This window comes from Pygocentrus nattereri, chromosome 4 (genome assembly GCF_015220715.1).
Source record: "Pygocentrus nattereri isolate fPygNat1 chromosome 4, fPygNat1.pri, whole genome shotgun sequence".
In the NCBI taxonomy this organism is placed as follows: domain Eukaryota; kingdom Metazoa; phylum Chordata; class Actinopteri; order Characiformes; family Serrasalmidae; genus Pygocentrus; species Pygocentrus nattereri.
The window spans coordinates 43006642-43031143 of record NC_051214.1 but is presented as its reverse complement, the minus strand read 5'-3'; the positions used below and the strand labels follow the sequence as shown (position 1 = coordinate 43031143).

General features: G+C 44.6%; 2 pseudogenes; both read right to left on the bottom strand.

The window, feature by feature from the left end:
• Positions 1-178: 178 nt before the first annotated feature.
• On the bottom strand, positions 179-21398 carry LOC108424423 (annotated as a pseudogene).
• LOC119263272 lies at positions 21255-22044 on the bottom strand (annotated as a pseudogene).
• Between the last annotated feature and the right edge of the window lie 2458 nt (positions 22045-24502).

Below are 24502 nucleotides of genomic sequence, written 5' to 3'. Positions count from 1 at the left end.
AGTACCTGTCACAAAAATCTTAAAGCACATTTCTACAGTAAAACACAGGGGACAGTCATAGGCTGGAGGTTAAGGAACTGGCCCTGTAACCGGAAGGTTGCCGGTTCAATCCCCAGTGCCAACAGCACATGACTGAGGTGTCCTTGAGCAAGACACCAAACCCCAATTGCTCCCTGGGTGCCATGGATAGGGCTGCTCACTGCCCCACTAGTGTGTATGTGGTGTTTCACTTCATGGATGGGTTAAATGCAGAGTTGGAATTTCCCTGTTTGTGGGATTAAAAAGTATCACTTACCTTAAAAAACCCACAAAGTAGATGCTGTGGCGCTGACTACAAACCAAAGGTCAAAATTGTACTTATATCACCAAATGGAATGTTTTGACTTCTGTTGTGCAAAAAATTGGACATCCTTACATCTACATATCAACATTCAGTGATGATTTCTGTAAATAAATCACGAGGTCCCTTTTTTAAACTAGGGAAATAATGTCCTATCTGTTTCCACAAGAACTTCAGCCCACTATTAAGCACTGGCTGCTTTTGTCTTTTTGAGACACAGATGTAGACCAATGTCACCCAGATAGGAAATTTGAACCATTTGCTGGCCCTTTGAAAGTAAGGGGGGGTTTCAAAGGAGCTCTGCTGGGTGATGGGCATCCTCCTCCACTGGCCTGCTTCAGAGTGGCCTTGCATAGCTCAGAGCATGGCCATAACAGTAGATTGGTCATTAGGTTCAGAGAAGAGGTAGACCATGATATTGACACTGGTGTCTTGGCTCCTCTCTTGAGTTCAGTTCAGGGTAGCAATGAGTGAAGTTATGTTCCCTCTGCTTTGTCCGCACCCGGGTCCTTGGTCTGGTACACCTGAGGATGACCCCTCTCCTTCCTGACCACCATCGTCTGTAAAAAGTATAAGCACACAAAGAGAAATGATACAAAGTTAAAGAAATCATTAAAAGTTTAGGGAATTTCTTTATGAAGTCAGAAAACATGGGACATTTTTTATACAACTGGTCAAACAGCATTTAAAGTGGTGATTTAGGCAAAAAAACACTGTCCAATTGGAGTCAGCAAACAGTAATTCAGTGAAATTAATGTACTGGAAATATAAAATACATAACATTCAGGATAATATTTTGGGTTGGATTATGGATGGGATGGGCTTTTGTGTGTGTGTGTGGGGGGGGGGGGGGGGGGGGGGTCTGCATATTAGTGGGTCAGACCCACAGCTTCACCACTATCTATACCTGCAACACTGTGAATGGATTGTAAACTGAATGAAAATAATAAAAAGGTATTGGGAGTCGTGGTGTGGCCAATGGACATTGGAACAAGTCAAAAAAAGCTTTGGGTTAAAAAAAATATTTTCTGTATCAGACTCGGCCACAGTACACATCTCTATTCTGAAGTTCGATTCTTTAGAGTTGCAGTCGGGTTATAGGGTTGTAACGATGGGGAGTGATGTTGAGGCAGACGCATGTCCGGAGACAAGCAAGATTTATTATGGGCAAATCCAAAATCAGGGTCAAGATAGTCAGGGGTCATAGAGCCAACGTGAACAGTTTGGGGTGCAGACATGATAAACAACACAGAACCTCAAACAAGAACCAAACACGATAATACAATACATACATCCAACAAACAAAGACCAACACAGACCAGGGCAAACACAGGGCTTATATATCAGAGGCAAGACAATGGACAGGTGGGAAACAGGTGGTAACAATCAGGGGTGGGGTCACGAAACAAGAGGGCAGGACTGAAAACCAAAACAAAGCACATGGACAGGACTGGGAAGTAAACACAACAAGAGCACATGGGGGAATGGGAGGAGCCAAGCATGACATAGTGGAAGCTCAAAGCCACCTCTTAATTGTGTTCAAACTGTATATTTAAATCATAATTACACACAACACCACAACACAACAGTTGAAGAAGTGGTCTCAGACTTGCTTAAGTTTTCAGACAACGTATGACAATGTTATCAACAAAAATGCACAAACATACAGACCAGGCATGTCAAACAGGGGACGAATATGCTGCAGAGATTAGTGTTTACCCTCATCTAATGCTCTGAATCCCATTCATGAAGGCCTTGCTAATTAGCTAATGAACTAAATCAGGTGAGTTTAATGAGACAGCGTGCTTAAGTCTGCAGTGTTTTGGCCCGCCAGGACTGAAGCCTGATACAGACAAACTTCAGGCTTTAGGACGACTGCCACTGCTGTTTTTGCTATGTGATATACTTTTTTTCCATTTTTTTACTGTTATACATTGCCAGACACTATACATGCCCATGTATCTGAGACTGTTTAACAACTAGATGTGGTTTGAGACAAATATGCAATAATTGTGCACAATGTGGTTTAAACAAAGGGAGTGCGATAAGCTTTCAGTGCTCATTACAGTAGCTCCACTACAAAACCAGAGAAAACTTTAGACACTTTAGTCTCTGCTGATCGATCCTATTTGGCGTAGGGAATAAACTGTGTAAATTAGATTTTTGTCCTGACTATTGCCTTAAAGAACAAGACAATAATTAACTGCAATAACAATAAGCATTCTTTTCTTCTTAAATCTTCTTAAACATTCATAGGAATGTTTGATAGTAACCTTTTAATGGCAAGTCTCCACCTGAGGGGAAGAGACGTGGACATGAAAGCAAACCCCTGATGCTTTCCTTCATATCATACCTGTAGAAGTCCGCTTTCTCTGATATGCAGAATTGGCTCTAAATACATTAGTGTGCACAGTGCTTTCTGTTTTGTTTTGACAGGAATCTTTTGGGAGGAAAGGGCTGCCAGGACAAATCGCTAATGGAACACCACTTATGATGATCAAATGTCTACCTGCTTTGATGGTTATGGCTGGAGCACTGCTGGCTGCCATATGTTGAACAAACTGATTAAATGTTTATGCAATCTATGCTACTTGAAAAATGTGTATTTTATGTGTATTTGAGGACGTTTTCAACCTTACATTCTGAATCAAACAACGTTTATGAGCTCTGCTTTTGTCAGTTAGTACAGGAGTCAGCTACTTTCTCTTTCAGACTCTGATCTATTTTGTGGTTTCTGGCAAAATGCACAGCTTTCTAATACAGCCATCCACCATCTTCAATTAACCTGTAAGACACAAGTTACTCAGTACTGCACACTACATAGAATGCTCAATAGCTTAAAGCCAGACCTCAGGGCTCTTTATTATTATTAGCAAGTGCTGTCAAGTCGACTCCTGGCAACCATATGGATAGTGTTTCTCCAGAAAATCCTGTCTTCTCTTTGGGCCTTTAGGCTTCTGACTGGCTGGTTCAGGAGTCCTCTGATTGTATCCATCCATTTTTAAATGGTCGTCCTCTTCTTCTTTTTACCTTCACCTCTTCCAAGCTTAAAGGTCTTTCCCAGTTAATTGGCCCTTCTCAAAGTCCAAAGTACGATAGTAAGATTTGGTCTAGGATCTATTCTTTCGTCATCCAAGGTGCTCTTAAAAGTCTTTGCCAACACCAAAGTTCAAAGGCACCTCAAGTCAAAGGCATCTATATTTTTCCCATCTTGCTTGTTTATTGTCCACAGATAAAATCACAGCCTGGACAATTCTCATATTTGTTTGTAGAGACAAATCATTGCACTTTAAGATCCTTTCAAGCTCCTTCATTCTTGTTGTGCTGTAAGCCAGTTTGTGTCATATTTCTGGCTGTCACATCCTGACCATGGCTTTAATTGAGAACTACTTATGCTTATAAATGCCTATAAAAGATTGTATTCAACACAGTTACAAACATTTTATAAAAAGAAAAAACTGAAATGAAGCAGAAGATAGCACACCTCCAACAGAAAGCTCAGCGAGTTTGTTTGGCAGGTCTGCTGCTCCGGGGCCTGCGGTGGATCCTAAGATATCCGGCATGGCATTTCGCCAGCCAGTCCGACCCGTGGCGGCAAAGTCAGTGACGACAGGCTCCACATCAGTCATCTCTGGACCTTCTCCTCATAGCATTATCTGCAAAATATCAAACAGCTTTTAGTAATTTATTCATTTATTCATTCTATCAGTTATTCATGCAATCAATTTTGCTTGGAGCTGTGCAGAATATATTTTTATAATAATTCAACAGGCAGTACAACAGAAAGACACCAGACATTTTCATTCATAATACAGGTTTGCCAGCATCTTTAGCTCATCTTCATTTTCTTTTTAACTCATTGTCTGAGAGATGTAACTCACTGTCTGAGTCGGGTGCCATGGCAACACTATAAATAGCTTCACGATCTGGGTCATAGTGTAAATATTTCATGTAAATGATTCAGTCACCCATACAGATCGCACTGAATACGTAAACACATTTGTACAAGCCCTACTTAAACATAGACACAGCATAAATATTCATTAGTTTGAAGCAGAAAGAAAGAGAAGTAGTTTAGTCTTGGACACAAACTAGTCTTGGATGAAACTGTAATGTCGATGGTGAATCACCACTAAAAACGCTTGTTTAGTCTAGGCTTAGTATTTTTGGTTTGGGAAATCAACCCAATGCCATCCATGACTTATTAATGTTGTGTTTTTGTTAGAAATTCTGCTTTGAGTAAGGCTAGATCAGGCATGTCAAACGGGGGATATTTCGGGCCATAGTGCTGCAGAGATTAGTGTTTACCCTCTTCTAATGCTCTCAATTCAGTTCATGAAGGCCTTGCTAATCAGCTGATGAGCTGTAGCAGGTGTGTTTAATGACATAGTGTGCCGAAGCCTGTCCTGTTCTGGCCCGTTAGTACTGGCTCCTGACTTTATAATGCACTGAAATGAATGCCATTACATTAACATGCTTACAACATGTATTTAGAAAAACAATCAGCAGTCTAGATTTGGAGCTCACAGGCTCTCTTACACCAGGGAGACTACTGAAATTTACAAAAGAAGGACAAAAAGTCATTGACTGTACTGTATTTAATTCAAGCAATTTTGTAGAAACTTCTGCTCGTCCACTCATTGTAAAATCTTCAGGTAAAGTAGGTCAGCAGGCATATTCAAAAACAGTTACTAGTTTTTGACAGTGATGTTAAGATAATGAGGACATTACTTCAAAAACAAGAAGTGAAGGAAAAAGCTACAGAATTAATGACTCGTTTCAGCATAATTGTGTAATCAAATACCGATAAGCAAATCAACTACAGTTCTCACACCAACTCAACCACCACATTCAAAAACTATGAAAAAAAAATTTAAATAATGATGCAAGACCAAGATGGATGCAAATTTCAACTCTGCAGTGCTGTAGGCCTGAGAAACAATTTATATAACCTGGTATTACATTTAGATAAAAAAAAGACAGATTTGGAAGTATTACTTTTTAACATTTTAGGAAACCACTGTACCAGTCAAAAGTACTTATGACTACACTTGCTAGAAACTATTTTTCCCCATAACTGACAATGCATCACATCAAGATTCTGTGGATAGTATGGAGAATCATAACAAAGGAAGAGAATCAAAAGTAGACAACTGTCTTTTGGATTTAACTCTACCTTAGTAACAGCTTCACAAATACAAAGCATTCAGTGCTTGAAAAGAGCAGGAATTCACTTTTTTTTCCAGCTCTTCTTATATCTAGTATATACTAATATGACTCTTACACCCAGTTTGCAGAAAAATGACTAGATCTTCAAGCCTGAGTTCTTGACAGGTCATCATTATCCTTCTTTGGAGTGAAGAAATGAAGGACTGTCCATCTAGTCATTATCTTGATGGACTGGCAACCCTCTCAAGCATGCTATGGCAGCCATGGCTGAGATTGCCATGGACTTTAGCAAGAACTTCCCCAAAGCTCCCCCAGATCATTAAGCAGTCTTCCATATGCTTCACAGAGGGAATGATACAGTGCCCTCCACAAATATTGGCATCCCTGGTAAACATAAGCAAAATGACCTGTAAAAACATTCTTTATTACTCATAGTTCTGATCTGTCATTCAAATATTAACACAATCAATTGTTGGTTTGAAGTGCAATGATTGAGAGAAAAAGCCTCATTATGAAATAATTTTCTCAAATCTGTGTGTGCCACAAATCTTGGTTTTATTGTACTTCTGTAAAGCTTAATTTGACTACAGAACACATGGCAAAGGATCTAAGCCTATTCCTCCAGTCACTACCGCTCCAGATCCTTCAGATTCCAAGAATCACACTGTAGACTCTCCTCTTCAGCTCCACAGGTCTTCTATGGGGTTTAGGTCAGGGGACTGGGGTAAAAACCTTGGCAAAAACCTTAACTCTGTGGCAAATTTTTTGCCTTGTGATGTACTCTGGATCATTTTCAACTGCTTGGCTATTTTCTTGTAGCCATTTCCTGATTTGTCCATTCATAAACATGAATGTCAAACCCGAGTTCCAGCAAAAGGACCTAATCACCTTTATTTATTTTCCTTAGTCATAGTCAAAGGACTCCCCAAAATCTTGCGTATTATGCAAATTCACACATTTTTTAAAGGTTTTTAAGGACACGGTTGGTATGCCGAAGTTTCCATAGTTGATTTCCTGTAATCAAATTGACCATTAAATATAGTGATTTTCTGGATGTTTGTGTTTGTTTAACTATTTCCTAACCTCGCCTTGAGGAAGCCCAGTATTATATGTAGTTAAAAAGCAACTCCTGGTTTGACCAATCAGCGTTTCAGTAAACTGTGCTCATCAGAATCCTTTATTCATCCCAGAGGGAAATTGCAGAATGATGTAATGTAATGAATGATGTAATTGGTGATATTAACAAGTCTCTGTGGTGGCTGTGAAGGTTTCAAGGAAAAATGTGGACCCAAGAAATTCTTGTTACTTTTTATTGTTTTTATGTTTATTTGAATTATGAATATGACTTTATTCTAATGTATATTGTGATAAACTCAGTGCTGAGGTAAATTGTTTAGAAATTTGCTTAACTGCCTAAAACTATCGCACAGTACTGTATGAGTAACAAATTCCATTTGTTGTGCAATGTGAACAAAAATAATATGGCTGTTGTCAGGAGAAAACCTTGTATCTCCAAAATGACAAATTTACAGGAAAAGGAAAAAAATTATTTTACTTTTAATGTAAGTCAATGGAACCAGACTGCTTTCCAAGTCATTTTGGGCCATTTCTTTTGGTCCATTCTTCATGAAATTTACACACAATGTAAGGGGCAACAGGTGTTTTAAAATTATGTTAAAAAACAAAAAATAATATAAATAGAGATATGAGTTTTTCTTCTGACAGCAGTGATATAGTACTTTTAAAGTTTGCTTTGCATAACCTTAAACAGTTTACAGATGGCACAAAGCAGCAATAAAAAGATCTTTAAAAATATTCTATTTAATATGCTGATGTTGTTTTGGCTCTCCCCATTAGGTCAACCTTGAACAAAGACTGTGGGGTTAAAGTAAACGTCACCAGAGTAGAGACCATGCTGCGTATCTTCTCTTGTGATTCTTTGCAATGCATCTGATCCAGCCATTCATAGTTTCTGCATGTTTCAGGGGCTTTTTACCATCAGTCTTGTGTGGTTTAGGTTGGGTGACTAGGCCTTAAGTATTCCACTACAGTCTTAAAATAGGTTCCTAGGAAATTATATTATCTATATTAACTATATAATATCTAGTAAAAACACTTCAACTTACATTATGTGGAGGTTTATTATACTTCTTAAAAGATTCTTCACACTCACATATTTCATCTACACAATTGGTTCTGTAAAGAACTGTCTATTGAATGGTTTTCAGTTTCACCCACTATCTGCCATGCCTGCTCCGGCTAATTAACATCTTCAGAATTCCTCGTTTGGCTGGAAGAAATGCAGTTTAGATACATGCGGGACCTAAACTCTGCAGTAAAGTAATATAATCCCCAAAGAAAAATTTCAACATTATCAACATCAAATCAGAAGACGTATAGATTCACTGTTAGCTTTGGATATTAAACAAACAAATTCTATAAATAAATAAATTAATTAATAATAAACAAATATTTGTGTTGCAGACACTGATATCTGGGTCCTAAAAGTTTCAGTAAGTCAGCAAATTTCTCTACAATGAGCCATTATATACCAAACCACTATGAATAACTTTCTTTACATCAACAGAATTGTGTATATAATTTGAAAAATCAGTGGAATTCCCCATGGGCGGCAAGGTGGCACTGTGGGTAGCGCTGTCACCTCACAGCAAGGAGGGCCTGGGTTTGATTCCCTGGCTGGGTGACCAGGGTCCTCTCTGTGTAGAGTTTGCATGTTCTCCCTGTGTCTACGTGGGTTTCCTCTGGGTTCCTCCCACAGTCCAAAGACATGCAGTCATGCCAATTGGACATGCTAAATTACCCCTAGGTGTGAGTGTCTGTCTGCCCTGCAATGGACTGGTGACATGTCCAGGATGTATCCTGCCTTCCGATTTCAAGTATTTTGGGAACAACAGGAAGTGATGATAAATCGTTTGTCATGTTATCTGCCACGAGAGTCAAATCACCACTTTTGAAATATGAGGCACTTTTGTTATAACTTAATTATTGATCGTGTTCAGCTTTCAGAATCATCTACAGCTGTGTTCATCATTCTGAACGCGCTGTCTGAGCTTTCTGCTGATTACGTCAGCAATGTTACTAATTGCTATGAAGTTCTACAGCAAATCAGAATCATTTTATATATTTATCAACAACCAAATGTGATTTTACATTGTTGGAAAAATTGCTTCCAAATGTTTTGAAAGGTATCTGGTCAAAATAAAGCTACATGTCACAATTATTGGTTCATGAGTACAGAGCTAAAACAACTCACTGAGTCAGTTACATGCAGCTCTGCACTGTCAATCCTAATATACTGTACTTTTCATAAGTACCTCAGTGACAAAACATAACCTTAAATCAATTCTACATCATTTCTACAGTAGTTAGTTTAGTGGACAACTGGGGAAAGCAACAGCAGTAATATAATTTTCTTTTATTCTCTGAAATCAATAGCATCCATCCATCCATCCATCCATCCATCCATCCATCCATCCATCATTTTCCACTTCTCTGGGGGTTCGGGTCAGCATCCTAAGCAATAAGGCCCAGACCTCCCTTTCCCCAGCCACTTCCACTAGCTCCCTGGGGGTTTCTGAGGCACTCCCAGGCCAGCGGGGCGATATAGTCACGTCAGCGTGTCCTGGGTCTTCCCCGGAGTCTCCTCCCGGGTGGATTTTCCTGTGACACCTCCCAAGGAAGGCGTCCAGGAGGCATCCTAACCAGATGCCCGAACCACCTCAGCTGGCTCATCTCGATGTGGAGAAGCAGCGGCTCTACTCCGAGTCCCTCCCGGATGACCGAACTTCTCACCCTATCTCTAAGGGAGAGTCCAGACACCCTGCGGAGGAAACTCATTTCGGCCGCTTGTATTCGCGATCTTATTCTTTCGGTCATTACCCAAAGCTCATGACCATAGGTGAGGGTGGGAACATAGATTGACTGGTAAATCGAGAGCCTTGCCTTATGGCTCAGCTCTTTCTTTACCAGAACAGACTGGTAAAGAGCCCACAACACTGCTGACCCAGCACAAGTCCCTCTGTCAATCTCCCGCTCCCTTTTACCATTACTCGTGAACAAGAACCCGAGATACTTAAACTCCTCAACTTGAGGCAAGAGCTTATCCCCAACCCAAAGAGGGCTCTCCACACTTTTCCGCCTGAGAACCATGGCCTCGGATTTGGAGGTACTGATTCTCATCCCGGCCACTTCACACTCGGCTGCAAACTGATCCAGCGAAAGCTGAAGTTCACGGCCTGATGTCCCCAATAGGACCACATCATCTGCAAACAGCAGCCATGTGACCTTGAGGTCACCAAACCGGACACCGTCCATCCCTTGACTGTGCCTAGAAATTCTATCCATAAAAATTATGAATAGAATCGGTGACAAAGGGCAGCCCTGACGGAGTCCAACTCTCACTTGGAACGAGTCTGACTTACTGCCGGCCATGCGTACCAAACTCATGCTTTGTTTGTACGGGGCCTGAATGGCTCGTAGCAAAGAGCCATGTACCCCGTACTCCCGAAGCACCTCCCACAGAATACTCCAGGGAACACAGTCGAATGCCTTCTCCAAATCCACAAAGCACATGTGGACTGGTTGGGCAAACTCCCATGAACCCTCCAAAATCCTGGAGAGGGTGAAGAGTTGGTCCAGTGTTCCACAACCAGGGTGGAACCCGCACTGCTCCTCCTGAATCTGAGCTTCGACTATAAGCCGGACTCTCTTCTCCAGTGCACCTGCATAGACCTTACTAGGGAGGCTGAGGAGTGTGATTCCCCTGTAGTTAGAACACACCCTCCGGTCCCCCTTTTTTAAAAGAGGCACCACCACCCCAGTCTGCCAATCCAGTGGCACCGCCCCTGATGTCCATGCAATGTTGAAAAAGGCATGTCAGCCAAGACAGCCCCACAACATCCAGAGCCTTGAGGAACTCAGGACAGATCTCATCCACCCCTGGAGCCTTGCCGCCAAGGAGCTTCTTAACTATCTTAGCGACTTCGGCCTTAGTAATGGACAAGTCTATTCCCATTTCCCCAGACTCTGCTTCCTCACTGGAGAACATGTCGGTGGGATTGGGAAGGTCCTCAAAGTATTCCTTCCACCACCCAATGACGTCTTCAGTCAAAGTCAGCAGCACACCATCTCCACTATATACAGTGCTAGTGGCACGCTGCTTTCCCCTTCTGAGTCACCTGACAGTTTGCCAGAATCTTTTTGGAGCTGACTTAATGTCAATTTCCAAGGCCTCACTGAACTCCTCCCACACCCGGGTTTTTGCCTTGGTGATGACTGAAGCTGCAGATCGCTTGGCCTGTTGATACCTGCCAGCTGCCTCTGGTGTCCCGCAGGCCAACCATGCCTGGTAGGACTCCTTCTTCAACTTGACGGCATCCCTCACCTGGGGTGTCCACCACCGGGTTCGAGGATTACCGCCCCGACAGGCACCAACTACCTTGCGAACACAGCTACAGTCAGCCACTTCAGCAATAGAAGAGCGGAACATGGCCCATTCTGAGTCAATGTCCCCCACCTTGCCTGATATCTGGTCAAAGTTCTGATGGAGGTGTGAGTTGAAGATCAATCTGACAGGTTCTTTTGCCAGACATTCCCAGCAAACCCTCACTATACGTTTGGGTTTGCCTGGTCTGACCGGCATCTTCCCCCACCACCTGATCCAACTCACCACCAGGTGGTGATCAGTTGACAGCTCAGCTCCTCTCTTTACCCGAGTGTCCAAAACACATGGCCGCAAGTCCGATGACACGACTACAAAGTCAATCATTGAAATGCGGCCTAGGGTGTCCTGGTGACATGTGCACTTATGGACTTCCTTGTGTTCAAACATGGTGTTTGTGATGGACAAACTGTGGTTTGCACAGAAGTCCAAAAACTGAACACCACTTGGGTTCAGATCAGAGAGGCCATTCCTCCCAATTACACCCCTCCAGGTCTCACTGTTGTTGCCCATGTGAGCATTTAAGTCCACCAGTAGGACAATAGAGTCTCCAGGAGGAGCACTTTTAAGCACCCCTCCCAAGGACTCTAGGAAGGCTGGGTACTCTGAACTGCTGTTCGGTGCATAAGCACAGACAACAGTCAGGACCTGTTCCCCAACCTGAAGGCGTAGGGAAGCTACACCTCTCGTCCACCAGAGAAAACCCCAACATACAGGCATCGAGTCGAGGGGCTATGAGAAAGCCCACACCTGGCCTCTCAGCATGGGCAACTCCAGAAATAATAAAGTCCAGCCCCTCTCAAGGAGATTGGACCCAGAGCCCATGCTGTGTGTTGAGCTGAGCCCGAGTATATCTAGCCAGTATCCCTCAACCTCATGCACCAACTCAGGCTCCTTCCCCGCCAGTGAGGTAACATTCCAAATTCCAAAAGCCAGTTTCAGCAACCGAGGATCAGAACACCAAGGCCCATGCCTTCGGACACTGCCCGATCCACAAAGCACCGAACCCCTACTACTGCCCCTCCCATTGACCCACCACCTATGGGACTCATGTATCTCCTTCGGGCTGGGCCCGGCCGGGTACCATGAGTAAATGCCCGGCCACCAGACGCTCGCTGGCAAGCCCCTCCCCCAGGCCTGGCTCCAGGGTGGGGCCCCGGTAACCCTGATCCGGGCAGGGTACACAAGTCCTGTTTTCTTTTTGTTTTCATAGGGGTAATTATGGAAAAATATTATACTTTGTTTACTGAAGAAAATTAGCCAATATGACATATTTGTGAGTGGCAAAAGTATGTGAACAAGTAGGATTAGCAGTCAATTTGAAGGTGAAATTATTAGAGTCAGGTGTTTTTAATCAATGGGATGACAATCAGGTGTGAGTGTGCACCCTGTTTTATTTAAAGAACAGGGATCTATCAAAGTCTGCTCTTCACAACACATGTTTATGGAAGTGTTTCCTGGCCCAAACAATGGAGATTTCCGAGGACTACACAAAAAGAGTTGTTGACGCTCATCGGGCTGGAAAAGGTTACAAAACCATCTCTAAAGATTTTGGACTCCAGCAATCCACAGTCAGATAGATTGTGTACAAATGGAGGAAATTCAAGACTGTTGTTTCCCTCACCAGGAGTGGTCGACCACCAAAGATCACTCCAAGAGCAAGGCGTGTAATAGTCGGTGAGGTCACAAAGGACCCCAGGGTAACTTCTAAGCAACTGAAGGCCTCTCTCACATTGGCTAATGTTAATGTTCATGAGTCTACCATCAGGAGAACACTGAACAACAATGGTGTGCATGGCAGGGTTGCAAGGAGAAAGCCACTGCTCTCCAAAAAGAACATTACTGCTGTTGAAGAATAGGAAAGTATTTGATGAATTCATCCACAATGACTGGACCAACAGAAATAGTCCAGTAATGTAAAATCTTGTTACACAATCTACAGTAACAGTCCCATTTCAAGTCTAACCAAATTTCTTTAATTTTTTTAAATAAAAAAAAAGTAATAACGAAGTTACAGTTTCACTCCTCAGTCCATATGGTCAATATATGCAAACTAAGCTGCACAAACAACCCGTTTTAAATTCAGTGTTTCTGTGATGTCATAAGAACTAACTTATTTACACATATCCATCTATTCAGCCTACAGCAGTGTTAGTAATGTATGTAATTTATGCTGAAGTTATAAGGAGAGTTTCAGGCCCATGGGCTTTTTGAATGAGGCACAAAACATAGCAGCCAATCAGAACAGAGCTCACTTACATGCATCAGTCTTAAAGTAACAACAGAGGGGTTGGAAAGTGGTTATACAGAAATGAATTATGACCATTTTTATTATGCAAAGTAAGATCTACTAGATTTTAATAGACTCCATCAGCAACGTCGTATTCTGTATTGATAAATACAGGCACTCGAAACCTCACGCATCAGTCTAGAGTACAAGGAACTGACATGAAAACACATGGACATACGCATACACACACACAGAGCCACCATGGGGACTGAGTGACATGAGTGTGCTTTCTTTCTGTGAGTGCAGCCCATCTGGAGGGTGCATAGCATGGCGATCGGACAGGTTGCCAGGGAAACTCAGCATGCGGTGGGCTGGGGAGGATAGGTCCGCTGTGATTGGCTGCCAAGCGTGGGTTATTTCTCAAGAGTAAGAGAGACAAAAGGCAAGTCCAAGACACAGAAGGAAACAACAGAGGACTGCAATAACAAAGAAATGCTCTAGGAGAGCCAGGCTCACTCACTCTTTCCTCCATTTGTCAGGGGAATACATTGCCTTATTGATTTTGCCAAGACCAGCCATTTTCTGAGGCTGCATCAAGTGTTCTGTTAGGGCCACCATTTGCAATGAAATGTATACTCTAGCTGCTGTTCCTCTTAGATGAATAATTTAGCTGGTTGCTAATTGAAACATTTTTCAGTCCAAAGTCAGATGTTTATACCTGCTTTCCTCCCTTTCTGTGTTACTTATTTGTGTATTGAACAGTGATGTGTGGAAGTGGCACCCTATAGAAGCACAGAAATGGACATTTTCAGCCTGAAAGTAACTACCTTCAGCATGTATGACACATTGAACATTTCAAACCCTCATTCATTTGCCTGATAAGAGAAATATAATCCTCCTTCAGTTTCCTTACACATCCTACCTCCTTACTACAGCTCATGCTGCCATTGAGGTAAATTTAGACTTCAAAAAGGACACAGAGCCCTGGCGCACAGCTCAGTTGCGGTTGGTGAACGGTGCCTCACGTGGCACGCTCAGACGTGGGTGGGTTGGTGGAGGGACCCCGTCAGTGAAAGCACATATGAGTTCTCTCCAATGAGTCACTGTAATGACGTTATCACTCTTAAAGACATACAACTAAAAAAAAGACAAACGCCTGTCATTCAGTGTGCTATGCTAAGAAGGGGATTTGGAAATGCACTGCAAAGCATACATCGAAGAATGCATCCAATTCCATAATAAGATGAGAAATAAGAAAAAGGTGAACTATAAGAGGTTGCAGTTATCTGAGTGATAATAGAAGCATTTATATGATTTGTTTCTCACCCGTAGTTCATTTAAGCAAAAGAGATATCCTATCAAAACTCTTCAGATTCTAAACTTTCAATCCATACTGCATATCGGTTTGTAAGAAGAACAGATATTAGTACATTAGTACATAGATAGAGTACGTTTTGCCATGTTTCGTCATTTTTTTATAGTAAAACAAACAGAACATTAAAGATGTCCAGACTTAAACCTGTCAACACCGTTTGACTCCATTGTCTTGCTGGGTGACTTGAACACTCACATGGGCAATGACAGTGAGACCTGGAAGGGCGTGATTGGGATCCCCGATCTGAACCAGAGTGGTATTTTGTTATTAGAGTTCTGTGCTCGCCACAGTCTGTCCATAACAAACACAAAAAGGTGTGCATAAGTGCACATGGCATCAGGACACCTTAGGCCCTTATGCCGCAGTTCGTTGATTGAATTCATAGTTGTGTCATCGGATTTGCGACCATGTGTTTTGGACACCCAAGTGAAGAGAGGAGCGGAGCTGTCAACCGATCACCACCTAGTGGATCAGATGGGGGGTGAAAAATACTGGACAGACCTGGCAGACCCAAATGAGTTGTGAGGGTTTGTTGGGAACGTCTGGCAAAGGAACCTACCAGAAAGATCTTCAACTCCCACATCCGACAGAGCTTCGACTGCATACCAAGGGAGGCCGGTGACACTGAGTCTGAGTGGGCCCTGTTCCATGCCTCCATTGTCGATGCAGCAGATCGAAGCTGTGGAAGCAATGTTGTAGGTGCCTGTCATGGTGGCAATCCTCAAACTCGCTGGTGGACACCTTGGGTAAAGGAAGCCATCAAGCTGAAGAAAGAGTCCTATCACGCCTGGTTGGCTTGTGGGACTCTGGAGGCAAAAGATGGGTACCAAAGGGCCAAATGGGCCGCGGCTTTGGGGGTTGCTGAGGCAAAAACTTGGGTGTGGGAGGAGTTTGGTGAGAGAAAAATTATCAACAGGCACCGAGAAGGTTCTGGCAAACCGTCAGGCGCCTCAGGAGAGGAAAGCCGTTTCCTGACTAACACTGTATACATTGGGGCTGGGGGGCTGCTGACTTCAACTGGGGACGTCATTGAACAGTGGAAGGAATAATTCAAGGATCTTCTCAATCCCACCAACGATTCTTCCCCAGTGGAAGCAGAGCTTGAGGCAAGGATGGCCTCGGGATGCCTCCCTAGGGAGATGTTCCAGACATGTCCGACGGGGAGGAGACCCCGGGGAAGACCCAGGACACGTTGGAGGGATTATATCTCTCAACTGTCTTGGGAACGCCTCGGTATCCCTCCGGAAGAGCTGGAGGAGGTGGCAGGGGAGAGGGAGGCCTGGGCCTCTTTGCTTAGGCTGCTGCCCCCATGACCCACACCTGGATAAGTGGTTGAGGATGGATGTATGGATGGATGGAACTAAAAATACAGGTCAGCCAAAACCAAAATATCAAAGTATTTTGCTGATTACTTGTTTGGAGCGAAATCTGCCTGTCTTGGCGGATTTTGATAGCGCGGTCCTAGTAAAGTCATCAAATAATAATGCAATTACATGTGAACAATATAGCAGAACAGCAAAAATAACTTAATTTCTATGAATTGACTGCAAAAAAGTGTCACTTTAATGCAATTACATGTGAACAGTATAGCAGAACAGCAAAAATAACTTAATTTCTATGAATTGACTGTTAAAGTGTCACTTTAAACTAGTAGGAATTCTTGTACGTATTGCTTTCCTTGGGGGCTTTCAGGCTGATAACTTTGTAGCACTAACATAACGGATTGTACACAGTTCTCTGTATTACCTAGTGAGCTCTACTGTATTCTTTTGTGCCCTATGGAAGCCTATCAGAGATCGTCTGTGCACTGTGTCTTACTTGATCAGCACAAGAGCACAGCAGATCAGAAAAACCCAGCAGGTGGCAAATCTCATTTTCTTTCATTGTGTCAATTGTACACATACATTCTTATAGATTTGCACAGAAAAGATTTAGATTCTGACATCACTATTTAAAGGGCCCAAATCACCGAAAATCACATCTTCCTCACTTTTGACTTTGAAGTATGTAAGGTTTACAAATATACCATTCATTCTCCATTCCATATTTGGAAACTAAGCTGCAAAAACAGTCCATTTTAAATTGGATTTTTTTGTGATGTCACAAAAACCAATCCATTTACATATACTAGCCTACAGCAGTTTAGCAATGCTGATGTAGCTGTCACCACATTCAAAACATTTGGTACATTATAAATCCTCCCCGGTGGACTTGCCTGTGACACCTCCCAAGGGAGGCGTCCAGGAGGCATCCTAACAAGATGCCCGAACCACCTCAACTGGCTCCTCTTGACGTGGAGAAGCAGCAGCTCTACTTTGAGTCCCTCCCGGATGACCGAACTTCTCACCCTATCTCTAAGGGAGAGTCCAGCCACCCTGTGGAGGAAACTCATTTCGGCCGCTTGTATTCGCAATCTCGTTCTTTCGGTCATTACCCAAAGCTCATGACCATAGGTGAGGGTGGGAACGTAGATCGACCAGTAAATCGAGAGCCTTGCCTTATGGCTCAGCTCTTTCTTTACCACAACAGACCGGTAAAGAGCCCGCATCACTGCTGGCCCAGCACCGATCCGCCTGTCTCCCGCTCCCTTGTACCATCACTCGTGAACAAGACCCCGAGATACTTAAACTCCTCCACTTGAGGCAAGAGCTCATCCCCGACCCAGAGAGGGCTTTCCACCCTTTCCCGCGTGAGAACCATGGCCTCGGATTTGGAGGTACTGATCCTCATCCCGGCCGCTTCACACTCGGCTGCAAACCTATCCAGTGGCGGAACCCGCACTGCTCCTCCTGAATCCGAGGTTCGACTATAAGCCGGACTCTCTTCTCCAGTCCCCCTGCATAGACCTTACCAGGGAGGCTGAGGAGTGTGATTCCCCTGTAGTTGGAGCACACCCTCCGCTCCCCCTTTTTAAAAAGAGGCACCACCACCCCAGTCTGCCAATCCAGTGGCACCACCCCCGATGTCCACGCAATGTTGAAAAGGCGTGTCAGCCAAGACAGCCCCACAACATCCAGTGCCTTGAGGAACTCGGGATGGATCTCATCCAACCCTGGAGCCCTGCCGCCAAGGAGCTTTTTAACTACCTTAGTGACTTCGGCCTCAGTAATGGACAAGCCTATTCCCGTGTCCCCAGACTCTGCCTCCTCGCTGGAGAATGTGTTGGTGGGATTGAGAAGGTCCTCAAAGTATTCCTTCCACTGCCCTTGACGTCTTCAGTCGAAGTCAGCAGCACACCATCTCCACTATATACAGTGCTAGTGGCACACTGCTTTCCCCTTCTGAGTCGCCTGATGGTTTGCCAGAATCTTTTCGGAGCTGACATAAAGTCACTTTCCAAGGCCTCACCAAACTCTTCCCACCCCCGGGTTTTTGCCTTGGCAACGACTGAAGCCGCAGATCGCCTGGCCTGTTGATACCTGCCAGCTGCCTCTGGTGTCCTACAGGCCAAGCATGCCCGGTAGGACTCCTTCTTCAACTTGACGGCATCTCTCACCTGGGGTGTCCACCACCGGGTTCGAGGATTACCACCCCAACAGGCACCAACTACCTTGTGACCACAGCTACAGTCAGCCGCTTCAACAATGGAGGAGCGGAACATGGCCCATTCTGAGTCAATGTCCCTCACCTCCCCCAATATCTGGTCAAAGGGGGCAACTCAAAGGGGGCAATGTGCCACTCAAAAACAAGGAGCAGGGGTAAAAATAAGAAATGGGATTGGGCCTAAATATCTACCTAGCTGTCTTAAGAGACTGCAGAGTGTTATTAGCATTGTCACTGAGAATTTACAACAGTCAGCATCACCACATCAAATCAAAATGTTTGTCATTTTTCATAATTTGATCCAAGCAAATGTCTCTTCAAGTCCCTCCATACTTTAACAAACTCCTTTTCCACAGGACATGATGATATGAGGATATATTTTCCTACAAGGCAATTCAGCAGATTAATATAATTTGGGGTTATTTCTACAGTATGTTTAAAAAAAAACAAAAGCTGCTGCTATATTGATGCAGAGGAGCACGATGTGTGAAAATTACTGACATGGTGGATTCAGACAGGACAAAGACCACTGAGAAACACCAGTAGTAATTACATTATTCCACATCCTCATGCAAAACTAATCCTGCCCGAATGGTACTATAGATAAATATTCATGCCAATATGTCTTTCACTTCTCACAAATCATGGCTAATCTGTGATGGTACAATCAATGCATATGAGTGCATAGGAATATTTTCCAACTACAAGCCACAAAATATCTAACTAGAGTTTATGTAGAGCGATGGAGTCGTACAGACAAAGTACTGGTTGTCACGCATTCAGCAAAGGAGCCGGACTTCATCTCCCAGAGTGCTAGGGGAGACCACGTGATCGATCACATGCTAGCGGACTCCATCTTAGACTCCAACCCCCAGGATTCTCAGACTGATCACGTGGTTCCCCCACGCACCTGTCAGTGATCTCAGTCGCCGGATTATTGAACTCTAAACACCTGATGTTAATCCCAACTGGGATATTTAAGCAGGGAATCAGGTTCAGAACTTTGTGAGGTATTGTTTCGACAATCACTGAGTGTTCTGTGATACTACTGTTGTGTGTATTTAGTCTTTCAACCTTTGGATGAGTTTACCCGTTTATGTTTTCTGTATTGCCCCTTTGGTAGTGTTGCCTTTGTTGGATTGCTTCATGTTTTTGATTACTGGACTGGACTATTCTCTGTGAACTGTGTTCTGACGGAGGTGTGAGTTGAAGATCAATCTGACAGGTTCTTTTGCCAGACGTTCCCAGCAAACCCTCACTATACGTTTGGGTTTGCCTGGTCTGACCGGCATCTTCCCCCACCAACTGATCCAACTCACCACCAGGTGGTGATCAGTTGATAGCTCAGCTCCTCTCTTTACCCGAGTGTCCAATACACATGGCCGCAAGTCTGATGACACGACTACAAAGTCAATCATTGAATGGCGGCCTAGGGTGTCCTGGTGCCATGTGCACTTATGGACATCCTTGTGTTCAAACATGGTGTTCGTTATGGACAAACTGTGGTTAGCACAGAAGTCCAAAAAATGAACACCACTCGGGTTCAGATTAGAGAGGCCATTCCTCCCAATCACACCCCTCCAGGTCTTACTGTCATTGCCCACATGAGCGTTGAAGTCCCCCAGTAGGACAATCAAGTCTCCAGGAGGAGCACTTTCAAGCACCCCTCCCAAGGACTCTAGGAAGGCTGGGTACTCTGAACTGCTGTTCGGTGCATAAGCACAGACAACAGTCAGGACCCGTTCCCCAACCTGAAGGCGTATGGAAGCTACCCTCTCGTCCACCGGGGAAAACCCCAACATACAGGCGTCGAGTCGAGGGGCTATGAGAAAGCCCACACCTGCCCGCCGCCTCTCACCATGGGCAACTCCAGAAAATAATAAAGTCCAGCCCCTCTCAAGGAGATTGGACCCAGAGCCCAAGCTGTGTGTTGAGGTGAGCCCGACTATATCTAGCCAGTATCTCTCAACCTCGCGCACCAACTCAGGCTCCTTCCCCGCCAGTGAGGTAATATTCCAAGTTCCAAAAGCCAGTTTCAGCAACCGAGGATCAGAACGCCAAGGCCCACGCCTTCAGACACTGCCAGATCCACAATGCACCGAACCCCTTCTACTGCCCCTCCCATCGGTGGTGGGTCGATGGGAGGGGGGACTCATGTAGCTCCTTCGGGCTGGGCGTGTCAGCCCTAAACATACAGATCTACATCCCTTGATTACCTGCCACAGGTGTCTTAGAAACCAGAAGAGAACCGCAATACAGCCCGGTTAGGAGGACGAGCCTTGAGTACTGGATTGGCAAACTAAACTTGATTTCCAGCCTCAGATGTGTTAGGAACTGGAACAGCACCAAATCTGGCCTGGTTGTTGGGTGTCCTTAAGTATTGGACAGGGAAACACTGCTAAACATCCCCAGATTACCTGCCACAGGTGTGGTAGGAATTGTAATAGATGAAAAATATTAACTGCTTCAGGGGTCCCTGAGAACTGGACTGGAAATTTTTAAACACAGCTTGCTTACCTGCCTCAAGTGTGTTTGGAACTGAAACAGAACCAAAATATGGCCTGGTTGGGGGGATTATTAGAAACCAGAACAGAACTAAAAATGGCCTGGCTGGGTGGTGTTAGGAATTGTAATAGAAAAAAAAGTTGGGCCTAGGTTGGGGGTCCTGAAGTACTGGATTGGGAAATACTGTTAAGTACTTCTTGATTACCATATATCATGAACCAGAAAGCAAAATGGTTGGAGGGTCCTTGAGTATTTGACTAGAAAACATTTTAAAATATTAATGCTTGTTTCTCTGCCTCATGTGTGTTAGGAACTGCAACAGAATGAAAATATAGCCTGCTTGGGGGTCTTTGAGTACTGGGTAGGAAAAACACCTTAAGTACCTGCCTCAGGTGTTAGATTGGAGCTGGACAGAAAATTTAGACTGGCTAAGTTTACTGTGGGACCAGGGTTGAAATGTAGCATAGGTGGATTAACCAGCGGAATGTACATGACCATGTGAACCTGAACTGAATACAGAAGAGAACAGTAAAAGCCCCTGACCTACAAAGCCAAGCATGCTGAACTAGGCTTCATGGTCGAGTGGTGCTGAAGGACAGCGCCGTTGCACGCAATTAGTGAAAAGCCAATATTACCTGCTTTGGTCCCAGTTGGCAACAAAGAGGACAAGTATTTTCCTGCCGTGTCTGTCCAGGTTGGGAAGCTGTCGTTCCTGCATGATGCCGCCTGCATGATGCCCAGGTCTGTGGCCTTGAGGTTCTTGAACATGTCCAGGTTCTGCTGCCTGTACTCGAAGTACTGGGCCAGGAGGCGAAACGCCTCGAAATGGTTGAACTTCCTGGCCCTGAGGAAGCGTAGGATGAAGGCATCATCTGTCCTGAGAAAGCCAATGTCCGGACGAGTGATGATCATGTCCCTCACCTCCTGGATGTCCTGATGTAAAGTGTCCGGGTTCTTCTTTAGCTCCACCTTGGCTTTCTCCAGGGTTTCTGGAGACAGGCCTGCCTGCAAATGAGTCATTGTGTCCTCGCCACCTTACGCGTATTTGAGAGAGAGAGAGGGGGGAGAGAGAGGTGGATCTGCAGCGGAGAAGAGAGGCTGATGATGCTCACCAATGCAGCACTTTCTGAGGCTGTAATATGGTGCTCTCCTGGGTTCAGTCCAAATGATAGCAGACTTCAGAGGCCGTCCTGAGTAAAACTGGCGCCCACCGTGCTTTATCTCCGAGCTGGACCGGTCTCACTCACCCTTCCGGCTCGTGTTCACCTGTAATGTGGATGTCTGGGCTGATTCAGACAGATCCAGGGGTCCATGGACACAGGGAATTATAGTAAACTGAGACGCTGGTGCTGTCGTCCTGCTGCTCGCACGCTGTCACTCAAGTTTGTGGACGGTGGAGCGGAGGGATGCCGAACTGTTTCAGAGTGCTGCCGTGTCTGTGTGTCCTTCTGGTACTCTCCTTTTAGTTAAGCTGTCATAGTCAGATCTGCCGGGGTCATTAGCCACACTCTGTAAATGTTTACATTCCCTGTTTATGTACAAATGGATAGAACAAAACTAATCCCATTTACCTGCTTTTTTTTCAGAGTATACAACCGCCCACATGTCCGGCTGGACACTGAAGGACGACTGACTGCCGAGCCCCCCTGCTACCCACTTCAGACCAGCTGCCCACGCCTCAGCTACCACCAACCTCCTTGGATGAGCTGCCCACCCTACCCTGATGTTCTCATAGACTCCTAGATATTCCTAATATCAATATTACTGCTATTAATATTAGTAGTATAATCACTTGTAGGTAGTTTGACCAGAGGAGGATGGGTCCCCCCTGGTGAGCCTGGTTCCTCCCAAGGTTTCTTCCTCAGTTCTGAGGGAGTTTTTCCTTGCCACTGTTGCCCCTGGCTTGCCCACTGGGGGGTTTCTGTACATTCTGTACATTCTTTCAGTCCTGTGGAAACTTTGTCTTTTCTGAAATCCTGTAAAGCTGCTTTGTGACAACATCCGTTGTAAAAAGCGCTATACAAATAAATGTGATTTGATTTGATTTGGGCTGCTTCCCTCGCCTACATTCATCTGGTCGTTTCCACCGACGCTAAAAACGCCTTTCCAGCGCTTTAAAGTCCTGCCTGCTCTGCACGGGAGGGATCCGACTGAGAAGCATCTGAATCTGCCGAACGCTTTTTGTCCCCTTAACACAACACGAGTGGGTCGTTCATCCTTCCCCAGCACCCCCCTCAAAAACAAGAAACGAAAAGATCTAAAAACGACTATCAGCCTCAAAATCCTCCATCAGGCTACACTATCCTAGTATGAAGCAGCCAGGCAATGCGGCACCCTGCAGCAACTCTTCTCACAAGTCTCCATTTAGCGTGCATTTCAGATGTTGGCGAGGCAGCTGAAGACCCGATTTCGAAAGTCAGACATTCATCACGAACAAACATCGATCGTTAATCCAAAGCAGCTCCCAGTAGCGGATTTCCATCCTGTGTCTTTGGTAGAGACTGTAGGGCTTCGGTTGCAGTGCTAAAAGACTCACGGCGCCTCGGGTTAGTTATTTTTTTCTACACCCGTATTCGGGAAAGCCCGCCTCCTGTGCTGGGATTGGCTATATGATCTAAACCTCCGTTCGACAATTGGCTTGTGGTGCCCCAGTTCCTGATTGGCTAGCATTATCTAGTCCCCTATGCTAGGATTGGCTACCTCGTGGTTGGCGTGTAGAGTCCTCATCCTGAATTGACTAGAGATTCGTAATCCTCGGCTCTGATTGGCTGGAGGTTCAATATCCTGTGCTATTGATACCCTTCATTTCAGAAGAAACAGTGTATGGGCAGATGTCTGTCTGGACATATGAAGTATATTAGTAGTGAATATATACATTAACCTCTGCATGAGTTACTTTGGAGGTTTTCAAATGACATAAAAGCATGTCTGTGAGAATGAGTCAGAATGTTTTCATGTGATTTTACTGCCCTGCTGATATATACCCTCTGGCACCAAAGCACTTTCAGCACCAGAGTAATGGACAGCGCCATTCCTTCAGCTCTACTGTACACAGCACATTTTGAAAAATGAATAACTGGGCAGGAAATTAAATCAATGGTGGTCTCAGATTTTTGCACAGTACTGTAGTGGGTGTATCTTTTAATGGGCATGTGTTAGTGAAAGGGTTAACTCTGCTCTAACTCTGCTCTAAGCAGACTTTGCAGCAAGCATAGCTACTGTCCTTGGCAGTTTTGCACAAACAACTTGCTCCTCTTATCGGGACAACATTCTGTCCAGAACCATTTGTTCTCTTTCGTAGGTAAGATTATCGTACACAGAGCAGAAGCCCCCCTCCTTTGGGCAGTTCCGGTGGTCCGTGAGTGTCAGCTTAGCATTTCATGACTGTTAGACAACTTATTTGGGTCCACCCTGTTTGCTTGTACGCAACAGGGCAGGACGTGTTTGTATAAAAGAAGGAGTGCCCTTCTTTCTTTGTGCAGAAGACTTAATAAACTCTTTGATTGATTAAGAGAGTCGTTCTGTCTTCCTGCACCGAACGCTCTTGCTGCAACTGAGACTTTTCACAGGACAGGTGTTCCACTCTCTGGTTCCTCTTCATGAACGGACCAAAAACGGCCGGTCCTTTCAAATGGTGACCTCCGACGTGTTCTCTTCACCCAGGTAAGTCCAATTAATCGTTTTTGGACCTCTACCTGGTTGTCGAGATCACCTGGGTGTTCAGAGCGAACCGACCCAGCCCTGTCGGGTGGGCGGGAGTACGAGAGTGAGAGTAGAGAGGGTACATTTAAACCTAAGCGCTTAGTGGGAGACAGGGAACGTCCTATAGTGGAAACTCTCAGTACAGCTCTCACTGTATTTTTCCATACTGGGCACGCC